Below are 10,350 nucleotides of genomic sequence, written 5' to 3' on the forward strand. Positions count from 1 at the left end.
GAAAACCAACATAGATATTTTGCTATAGAGCCTTGAAACGTTAAAAGTTATTTTAATTTTGGAAATATTTTAAACTTGGTAAATGTCAATTTATTTATTGTCCATATCACTTATTTTTAAGTCAATTAATCTCTGTAACCTTTAATTGTACAAACCATGTATTGTGTTTATATTTTTGACTATTAGTGGGTTTGTTTTTTTTTTTCTTTTTTGGTTGTTGTGTAAAACTACAGACAAAGGAATTAATATCATATTTAGATTACTCCGTTATTTTTAACTTTAATGCGCAATTATGTTCTTATGTTGATTCTGAGCTAAGTGGTATTTCTTTTCATGTGGTAAATAACACCTACAATCATTTACCAGGTAAGTACTCGTTGTTCTATGCTTCCATTCATTATTTTCAGAAGAAGTTAATTGAACCTGCAATATAAAATAAAATGTGTATTTAAAGATAAAACAAACATTTTTGCGGTCTTGGTTGTTTGTCGGTGCATCAATACTCCAATCAAATCACAAATAAAAACACAACTATAGAATATTGAGTGAGTATATTGAAAATATGACGTCAAATATACCTGAATCACGTGACGTAAATACGTTCATCGCCAACACATACCGGATTTACCATGTACAGAGAAAACCGCGAACATTCTATAAAAATGCAAATCCTTGTAAAATCTACTTCCGAAGTTCTAAACACTGAGGGTGATGCAAACGTTTTCTTTGTGGTAAATTTCTTGAAAATATCAATAGTCTGATGTTAATGACTTTATTGTTCGTCATAGAGAGATGATACTGCATGGCAGTCACGTATTGCTTCTTTTGTGAATGAAGTTAAACCATTTATTAATAATTATTAATTCAATATCCGCACCTTACACGGTGTCTTTATTTTTCTCTGAAGTAATAACCAATCGTGTTCTTTATTTTAATTTAGATATTTATTTACCCTGAAATTGAATAACAAGATTTCAAAAAACCGAAAAAGAATAAATCAAACTTAAAAAAATTAAATTGACTCACATATAAAAAAAAACTTTTACGTAATGTAACATTGTTTATGTGTTCTTTGTTTCAATATTTTTATTGAATTTTATTTTGCATTCTGATTTTTCCACAACATCCAGAATTGACTTAAAATTGTTCAAAAAGTTGATGATTTAGAAACGTAGGGTTTCAATGACAGGAAAGGTACAAGTGGCCATAGTCAGTGACATTGATATTTCATTCTCCTTGAAACGAGAGATTTTAAACCACAAATCTGATTACTTAAAAAAACTTAAGATAGTATGCTCTAAAGATAACAATAGTTACACTTAAAAATATTCATGCATATACATACTTGATATGTGGAAGTTACGAGGTAGAATGACTTAGAAACAATTTTTCTTGTTCGAATATGGAGATACAAAAAATGCTTCTCTTTCATGTATTCCTTTTTAAAAAGACATGATAGAGGAGTGGTTCATTAATAATTCACGACATGACCCGAACGAACCCACTGCATTCTTACGCTTTAATTTAGATAATCCTGTTTTTACCATTTTTTGCGTAAAAAGGTAATTGGCATTGTGTAAAAGATATGATCTGTTAAATGATTATAAATATTTGACAGAATATCTTTCAAACGTTCTTGCAATCTAAAGTTACAGGTAATTGTTATGTAATTTTATCCTAAAAATAATATATTGGTTAAGATCAAAGAAATATGATGAGCGTATAAATGTGTTTAAGCATAAAATTTTAAATAACTCGTCATTTTATCAAAAGCATTTTCAATCAGTTATTAAATTTAAATATCTCCTTGAAATGTGAATTGAAATGTTTTTGCTTTTTGTCAGTATTAAATTGCAATGTTGGTCAAAGTTTCAAAAATATACAGTTAAGTGTCACATAAAATGACTCATTTTTGTACGTGATTTCTTCCTGATGAATGGTAATGAGTTAAATTTGTAGATGATTGACAAATAAATCTAATAAACTATCGAAGACTTTATCAGCATATTTGCTTTCCATTTTTGAAACAGTTTTATTATATGCATATTTAACAAATTGATAATTGCTTATGTAGCCAGGTGAATTTGGCTTATCTCTTTATTACCCTTTAATCTGTGTGTAAAATATAAGGTGTAGTGTATATTCACAAATTTTAAAACCTTTTAAACTAATTATAGAACATGATTGTTATGAAGTTTATAACAATAGATAGTAGAATACGACGTAAAAATTCATATATGGTTTGAAAACATTGGATATTACTGAGGCTCAAACAACAACATTAATGGAAGTGATGATATCCACGACTATGAACGTAGATAATTTGGTCTAAGGTAAACCCTTCAATCAGACGTACACTTTTTGAGAGTGAATATTTCATTTGTACCTTTTAATAATGAAGTTATACATTCAAATGTTCATAATCAAGCACTACTATTATAAGGGGTAAAATTCTACTTGATTGAACGTATTTAAATTAACACTACAGGTAAAGACACTAGTTATTTCAGCTGTCAACTTTTCATCTAAAATGATCAACATGATATTGTTAGTGAGGAAAATGGTTAACTATCTTTTAACAAAAAATGTTTCATTAATTTTTTTTATAAATGAAGTATATCAAATTTAGTATTGTGCACTGATGTCTTGCATATTTGTAGATTGTTTGAAACATAGATAAAAAGTACCGGTAGTACTATTGAAACGAAAAACTCAGTATTAAGATTTAGATCTTGTTTTGTATTTAAGGTTGTCTGCTAACTTATTCATATTAATTTCACCCTCAATATGTATATATAAATTATGAATCTGTATTAGGAAATGTTTCATTGTTTCATTCAGTCAAAGAGACAAAAACAAGGAAATTGTCTGAAATACACATCTGGTGCTAAAACGATTGAACGATTTTTCTCGTTCAAAGTGGTTGGAATGCATTTGATCTTTTGCAATAATGAATTGATGTTCCAAAATAAAATACAAATTTAAACTGACATTTATTTTTTTATGAAACAAAAAACAAGAAATATGAAATATTAACCTTGTTGTTCAGGTGGGAAAAATATTTTCGACTAAATTATCCTATTTATTTGTGTATAAACTTTGAAACAGTCCAGTTCCTTTTCACTCTGAAATAGATATTTTGTTTTTTCATGTTGTTTTCAAAACACTTTTAATAAACCGTATAGACATAAAACAGTTAAACCCTATAGGAATGAAAGAAAAAAAGATAACAAATCCGTGCATTGCGCATAAACATATATCCTGCCTCAATGTCTAGGAAAAATTAATTTTTTTAATGTTCTTAACATTTTAACATTTTTTCATTTGATAATATCCTTTTTAATATCAATTCTATGTAACAATTAATGATTTATAAGAGGGTCTGGCCACGCATAGTAAATTCTTATTTCATAGAAGAAAATTGATTAAGAAACCAATACTTTTAAAATACTACCATCATATGGAAACCGATAGAAATATTTGAAATTGGTCTTTTGCAATTTTTTATCACTTGAAAAGGGATATTATTTATTTTTGATACTCTTATCAATATCCATGCGATATACATTTTATTAGTAAAAATTGACACTCGTTGCTATGGTAACAAGGCCAAGAAATAGAAAAAAAATTGAAGATGATTTTGAAATGCAGTAATTCCTAAATTTAGAAATTTTTTGCAGATGTTTTTGTTGGAACTTGTAAAAAAAAAATGCCTAAAATTTTATTGTATACTATAAAAAACTTTGTAATTCAACATAAAAGCGTTGTTGCTAAGGAAATTAAAGTTGTGTAGAATATCACACAGAAATTTTTACTTTTTAAAAAGTCCATAGCAACGGCAATTATTTTCGGCAAATCTCAGATTTGTTTCATATTGCTTTCAAGTCTAGGACAATTGATATAATTTATTCAAAAATGCCTCAAAATAATAGAAAATACCTTATTTTTCAGCTTGTTATCATAGCAACGGTTCTTAATTTTTATTTTTAAAATTTTAATCGCAAAACTTTTTTCTTGAAAAATGACAATTTGGTTTAATAATATATTCCAACCTAAAAGCCCCAAGTTGTGCATATTTCTCACAATAAGAGCTCTAAGAAGCATTAAAATGTCATTTTTACATCTTTACGCTGTTTCCATGGCAACTGGACCACATAGCAACAAATTGTGTTAGGCTTTTTTACTCTATCACATTGTAAAGTATGAAGAAAATCCGTGACTATGCGTGGCCACCGAATTTTGATTCTTACATAGAATTGAACTGAATATTGATCGAATCTTTTTTGCCAAAAAGCTAGGTATGTCAACCAAGGTACTATTAGTTAATGGACGTATTAGTTAATTACTGAAGAAGAAAAAACTTACTCGAAAAATATATTGAAGATATTACTAAGAATATGTGAAAGTATGACATATGCAAGATCTTAGTAATACGTTTAATGCACATTTGATTTTCTCGTAATGATTGTCGAGTTTCGTAAAAAGACAATGATATTAAACAATATTCAGTCACTGAACAAACTCAGATTGTCAAATGTGGCCGTGAATTCTTGCAATAACGATTTTGTTTCTGATTATGCTCTGTTACAAACTAAATGTATTTTTGAAGTCGTTTGTATTCCAATATCAACTTGGGACATATAAAACAGATATACGATAAAACACAAATATTGGTTGTTTTAGTATCAATCGTGTTGTTTACCAGTTTACTACACATATTCAAATAGGAAATCCATTTAAGTACACACGATGTAAGAAATATAATACAAATAGCATGATTTTTTGTAAAATACAGTGCCTGTTTGTGTGATGAAATATAAACATGTAGACATCTCATGTAATTTATCATAGAAAATATTAATTTCAAGCATATTAGTAGTTATAGTTTGCATTCCGTATTACGAATGTTCTGAGATTTTAAAACACAAAGCAAATTTGAAATAAGGAAGATAACTTCTATTGCTTTCTTTACAGAAAAAAAGTTCATATATGATAACACTGTGTATTAGAGGCAGTTAGTGTTAAAATGGAATACATCCTCAAATACTATTAAATCGAGTTAACGTCACAAGTTGCATACATTCTTTACCTTATATCAATTATATTTATTAAATTTAATTCTTTTTTATCAGTGTTATTTGTGCAAATGCATGTGCCAAATACCTACGTATTTAACAATCTGCTTATCACATTAATTCGCATTTTTAGCATTTTGGTGCAGTTAATTTTGTATGCTTTTTAAATTGTTTCTCTTTATTTTTATTAAAAAAAAAGTTTTCGAGCATAAAGCTCATTTGATGGACATTTTTATCTCTTTTTCTTTTCTACAAGATTACATATTCATTAAATCATATCAACTTTTTCATCAAAATCCACTATAAAATTTGAAAAAATTTATTCAATTACAAATATATGTGACAACACATTGTTAATTTTTTACGTCAATATCTAACAAAAACGTCTTTTTCAGTGCATCCCAGGCCACATTTAACCCATGTTTGATTGAACTCGAGGCAATCTTGGGTTTCCTCCAATACTTAATCGGAGTAAAAATGTCGATTATTTTGGAAGCCATTGTTGTTGTTGTGATGGTGATGGTTGTGGTTGGTGGTGGTTCGGTGGTTGTAGTGGTGGTAGAAGTCGTGGTGGTAGATGTGGTAGTATAACCACCACAGGTCCAACAGCAAGCAGGGTCTATCTTATTGTCCCTGGGGCACCTCCTTTTGTCACAACCCTTTCTGCGATTACCATATTCACAACCTTTTGTGGTAAAGTATCAAATAAGTTTCCAAATTCAATGAAAAAAAACTTACATAATATTTGAAGTATAAGAGTCTACCACACGATATACTTTGAATATTATATTATTGGTGTATGGCTGCTATGAAATTATAGCGATACAAAAAGGTTACCTGTTATTTCTGTAAACAATTGTTTGCAGGTGAGACAACATTTAATCTTGTTGTTGTCATTGTAACAAAGATACGGGCGCTCTTTGACGAGGAAGCATGCACCACTTTCAATATCTTCACAATCTGTCAACATAATAGGGAAACCTTTAAGCAAGAGTGCAAATCATACACATTAATTTCATGAACAATTCAAGTAATTCTTGCAATGAGATGTATGTATGGATGTATTTTAACAACATAATAATTACATTAACCGTAATTACATTACGGAAGGATTCAGTTAATGTTGTTATTATAGAGAATACAGCGTGTACTTAACAAACGATTTCCTGTCGGGCGTTCATTTATATTCTGTTGAAGTTAAGTGACATCAACTCCAACACTCTCACACTAATTGTTTTAAAATTACATATAAAAATGACATCTGTTGGCGAGAAAAACGGCCTCCCCTACACTGCTTGCATAAAATTTAGATTTAAAGAATTAGAGAAGTTTATTGCACGTCCTTTTTTAATCTTATACAATCCAACTCTGTCTACAAAACACTAATCAAGTCATTACCTGGTGATAGCTAAATAAAAGCTTAAATTACCTGTGTTTTATTACTCACCGTCATCTGTATCCGTAATGTTTTGGGCCTGAATCAGATGATAACACAAACAGATCAAGGTCAACAAAAACAGTATCCTCTCAAAAGAATACATGAATGAAGTCGCAGCTACTTCTTTTAAACTTGTTTAAAAGGAAGACTTGATGATATACTGAGCTTGTTAAAAACAACAAAGTTATTTTTCAGATTAGTTATTTAGGCCAAATCATGCCATTCATCTCCTTGGATGGATTGGGTTTGGGCATTGGACCTTATTAATTGACAGCATTCTCTCAATTTTTGTAAAGGTAGATCAAGAAATGAAAAGTATATTTATTTATTTACTTCTGTTTTATTACATCAATAAATTGATACAATGATTTGTGGCCGTATGCTTCTTCATTTGTAAAAAAAAAAATCACATTGAGACAATATTACTTGGGATGCTCTAACATGTGATTTGATTTAATTGAAATGAAAAAAAGCAAATTTTTTTTAAAGGTATTTGTATATTAAAGATCACAGATAACCTTAAATATATATTATATTTTATTAAAAGACAAATTATTTTAAGGCTTAGCTATTAAGTAGAATTACAATATACAATAGCACGAAATTCATCTTATTAATAATCTCATATCATTAACAATTCAGATTCTTTTTACACCAATTACTTTAACATCCTGTTGCTCTAATTTGCAGTCATAGTTTTTTATTGGCTTGAAATAACCAATTCGAATCGAAGTCAATTCACATAAACGATAACATGCTTTGAGTAAAAGTTAGATGACGATACTATCAAAACTTCCAATTGCAAAAGTTATTTCATAGATTTTTCTTTTACCAAATACTTTTAATTCGCATATATCTTCATCTTCTTCTTTTACGCACAACAGACATTACACTGCAAATTTTTGGAGTTAATTTGTCAACATCAAATTTAAATACCATGAGAAAATATATAAATTGTATAAACAAATTGTCACTAAATTAATCTTTATCAAAACTACAAAGTCAAGTTTGATAAAAATTAGGTAAAGCGTGATATCCTCAACAGGATTTTGTCAAGAAATAGAGTATGATGCAAGAACTGTTTTAAATCTATCAAAACTGTTATAATTGCAGAGAAAAAGAAATTCCACTGTTTGCACGATAAAAGAAAAAGTAAAACACTGAAAATGTTAGCTTTTTCAAGGTCATAATGTTAAAAAATGTTGCCTTTTTATTCAACTTAAAACACAAGTTACAAGTTAGACTTTTCATTTATGAGTTATGAGTTATTTTCATTTAAACAAATTTGAGAAATGTCTTGATGAAATGATATGTACTTGTATGTTACATTCATGCTGTATAAAAAGTGCAAACAAAATTTAGAGCCCAGAAGCAGTTAAGTGCAGTTGGACTTAATGACAAATGGTGTGGTGATGCATTGTTTCAGACTGAATCAGTTTATAAATAATGCAAAAATTTTGTGTTCTAAACATTATGTACAAATCACCATTTGAAAGCATATTTTCGGATAATATTTTTAACAAATATTGCTTGATAATTTGTATTAGTAAGTATTTAGAAATATAATTATTATCACTTTGACCTTATGTGTCTGTATGTGAACACGATGTTAAAAACTGACTTCAACTACATGTACCTGCAAGAATCTTAAGCGAGAACATCGTAGTCGAAAACTTATTCATCTCTATAAATCAGTCAATTTCTCTTGCAATTGGTGAAAATATCTTCAGAATACATGTTTATAAGTCTCTGCAAACCAGAAAATAACTGGTTAGCCACGAAATAAAATTATCGCTAATATTAGCTGGTGTACAAACACTAGAGTACTAATATTCGGAACCAGGGGCTCGATTGCGCTCGCCATACTCAAATATTCCTATTACCACCCAGATATTTAAAAATGTCCAGGGAAAAAAACCTTTGCATGATGGAATGTTAGAAGGTTCGGATTTGATAAATTATTCTTTTAAGAGGCGAAACTCATTGAAATTATGTGTTTTTTACTTGTATATTCATTATTTACAGAGTTACTGGATATATCGCGAAAAATATAGGTTTTCTATGCCTAATATTAGCTACTGGTTGTTATTCATCTGAAACCAATGCAATTGTTCACCTTCAATATGTGAAACATTTTTCAGTAAGTCTTTCTATATGCGCAATGTTTTGCAAGAAACCTCAATCTATGTTTGAAATTAATGAATGAATTTTTTTTGTTAGATACATGTACATACTGTATTTCTGTCCAGTTTTATAAACTGTTTTTCTAGCGGGCCGAATCCAGATTGATTCTTGAAACTATGCAATGATACCAGTATCAATGGCGTCTAAATTTCTGTAGATGGATTGCAAAGGAATACGATTATATTGCCTTTGATTATGTTTCAGTGTTACTTGTAATCCATATATTGAGACAGTTAATAAATAAATTATGTAAATTCATATGGATTAAGTGATTGTAGTTGAGAAATGTTAGCAACGATTAACTAAACGCCAGCCTCTGGCTAAAATACCACTGGAACATTTGTAAATCTGTAAGTAACAGGAAATCCCCCTTTTCTTTTGTAATGTAAAGCAAGAAATGAATGAGAATTTGGAAAATCCAATTCAAAAAAGGGAGTATTATAAAAAGAATTTCCATTTCATTTAATTTAAAGTAGCATGACGATAATATGACAGGATATAATTTAGATGGAATGTCTCTGTTTTTGGTTTTACAACGCGATAAAATATGTTGTTTTATTTAATATAATAACATATGTAGAACATAAGTTTATAGACTACAAATATTTTATAATAGTTTACATTCGTATGTTCTAATAACATAAATGTAATTCAATAGCACTCTCAGACTTCTTTCTGATATCAAAGATATATTTCAACAGGAATCAATTTTTGTAAAACGTAAGTTTACATTCGTATGTTCTTATAACATAAATGTAATTCAATAGCACTCTCAGACTTCTTTCTGATATCAAAGATATATTTCAACAGGAATCAATTTTTGTAAAACGTAGGTAATTTAGCCGAAGAAAAAAGAATATCTTATAAGGTAGGATAACAAATTGATCCATGGAAGTGAGAGTAGGGAGGGTAGTTGGTTTCTTGAACAATATCATGTTTTTTCTCAGAGGTTCTTAATTTAATGATCAAATATAAGCAATCATGGCAAAATAATAAACTTCACAGGAATAAGCATTTGGTCTGTTCTTGTTCAAACGTACTGGAAAACCAGTCTAGGCATTACTTCATTTTGGGGGTTTTTTTAACCAAAAACTGTAAAAAAAAAATTTGAAATCTAGTTGGCATTTTTAACTGTTACACAGTATTACCGTTTTTGTGCACTTCAGAGTTTACATATCGTTTAATTTACCAAATAAGACAATATGTTCCTCCGTCACATATTCCACCAGGTTTTTTGGGGTGGGGGATGAAATTACGTACAATATAAGCATTTTAGGAAGTAATATGTACATCATATATAAAAATTCTAATGTACAAATCAAATTACTACCATTAAATTTATTAAATGTTTATCTATGAACAGCAACTACAATGTAATTACTTATGTGTAATGTTTATTCTGGTATTTGAAAGTTTAATAAAATAAATATCAAAAAAAAAAAGCTATAGGTTAAAATTAAACAACATCAATCAATCAGACTTGATATTGAGATATTAAGACCCGACACTCTAAACAACACCTGATTGTCGCATCATAGAAAAATTTAAGAGATACATGTAGTTATAATGGTAGTTATAGAGTGTTTCGGTGGCAAAGTAAGCCTCATCAGGGGTCCAAAGTTAGTGTGCCTACTGTAAGCGAGATTTTATCAA

At 28.9% G+C, this 10,350-nt stretch overlaps 1 long non-coding RNA gene across 1 annotated transcript; it reads right to left on the minus strand.

The window, feature by feature from the left end:
* Positions 1 to 5,378: 5,378 nt before the first annotated feature.
* Positions 5,379 to 6,667, minus strand: LOC105336367 (uncharacterized). The gene is made up of 3 exons (XR_010713811.1): positions 6,523 to 6,667; positions 5,913 to 6,035; positions 5,379 to 5,760 (listed from the first exon to the last, which is right to left on the minus strand). It is a non-coding gene; the product is annotated as an uncharacterized lncRNA (long non-coding RNA).
* Positions 6,668 to 10,350: the final 3,683 nt, after the last annotated feature.

This window comes from Magallana gigas, chromosome 5 (genome assembly GCF_963853765.1).
Source record: "Magallana gigas chromosome 5, xbMagGiga1.1, whole genome shotgun sequence".
In the NCBI taxonomy this organism is placed as follows: domain Eukaryota; kingdom Metazoa; phylum Mollusca; class Bivalvia; order Ostreida; family Ostreidae; genus Magallana; species Magallana gigas.